A 1,799-nucleotide genomic window follows, 5' to 3' on the forward strand; every position below is an offset into this window, starting at 1 on the left:
TAACCTCATCCACACACACACCCAGAATAATGTTTGACCAAATACTTGGGCATTCTGGTGGCCCAATCAAGTTGACACATAAAATTAACCATCATACATATACATTCATATACTATAGACAGTTTATATTCCCCCAAAATTCCCATGTTGAAACCAAATCCCCAACATGATGGTATTTGGAAACGTGGCCTTTGGGAGGTGATTTGGTCATGAAGGCAAGCCCTCGTGAATAAAATTAGTGCCATTACACTGGCGGTCCCTGAGAGCTGTGCCATGTGAAGATGCAGTAAGAATACAGGCATCGGCCGGGCGCAGTGGCTCATGCCTGTAATCCCAGCACTTTGGGAGGCCAAAGTGGGTGGATCACCTGAGGTTGGGAGTTCGAGACCAGCCCGACCAACATGGAGAAACCCCATCTTTACTAAAAATACAGAATTAGCTGGGCATGGTGGTGCCCACCTGTAATCCAGCTACTCGGAAGGCTGAGGCAGGCGAATTGCTTCCGGGAGGCGGAGGTGAGCTGAGATCGCCTCCAGCCTGGGCAACAAGAATGAAACTCCAACTCAAAAAAAAAAAAAAAAAAAAATACAAGTATCTGTGAACCAAGAAGCAGGCCCTTCCTTTCCAGACACTGAATCTGCCAGTGCTTTAATCTTGGATTTTCCAGCCTCCAGAACTATGAGAAATAAATGTTTGTCGTTCATAAGCCACCCAGTCTATGGTATTCTGTCCTAGCAGCCTGAATGGACTAAGACATATATTAATATATGTAGAGGAGACTTTTTTCTTTTTTTTCTTGAGACAAAGTCTGACTGTTTCACTCAGGCTGGAGAGCTATGGTACAATTTCAGCTCACTGTAACCTCTGCCTCCTGGGTTCAACAATTCTTCTGCCTCAACCTCCTTAGTAGTTGGAAGTATAGGGCATGCAGTATGCCTGGATAATTTCTGTGTGTGTGTGTGTGTGTGTGTGTGTGTGTGTGTGTATTTTTAGTAGAGAGAGGGTTTGGGCATGTTGGCCAGGCTGGTCTAGAACTCCTGACCTCAAGTGATCTTCCCACCTCAGCTTCCAACAGTGCTGGGATTACAGGTGTGAGTCACTGCACCCGGCCACCCACTACACTTTCATAATTAGAAAGATTGACAGTTTCCTCTTGAAAAACAAATACGCCATCTTCGTCCTTATTGCATGAACAGATCCAGCTCCACCCTGACATGGAAACTGGATTTCCTGATACCTCCTTAAACAGGCCTTCAGTAGCCAGGTGGACATGTTGAGCCTGAGTTTTGGTGTATCTTAAGTTTGTCTGGGCCTTTGTTTCCTTAACTCTAAAGTTGTTGAGAAATGTTAAGTTTATGAATATTGATGAATGCTGAGTGTATGACAGAATATATTGTTTGCTAGGAAGAACGATGGCAAGGAAAACCAGCGCCCCCCCCCCCCACCCAAGTAGAAAACTACTTGGGGCATTCCAAAGTGGCGGGACAATGTGTAAATATCACACACCGGTTAAAACAATTCTTTAAGATAGCTGACCCTGCCCCCGTGGCTCCCTCGTGGAGAATACTTTTTAGGTTGTTTGTGATCAGTTGTAAGTAGGCACCAGCTGCCTACTTGGCGTGTTTTGTGTTATGAGAAAACACAGAACACCTGTTTGTTAATAGCGATCACCTGTTCAGGGAGAATAAATGCATGGGTCAGCATCTACTCGGGGCCTTCAGTTTGGAATGCTGTCAGGGGCTTTCAGCTCAGGAGGCTGTTGGCCCACTTTGCTGTTTTATGTGGGTGTCTGCCTCTCA

The sequence above is a fragment of the Sapajus apella genome, unplaced genomic scaffold (genome assembly GCF_009761245.1).
Source record: "Sapajus apella isolate SASKATOON/1434 unplaced genomic scaffold, GSC_monkey_1.0 scaffold147, whole genome shotgun sequence".
Lineage (NCBI taxonomy): Eukaryota > Metazoa > Chordata > Mammalia > Primates > Cebidae > Sapajus > Sapajus apella.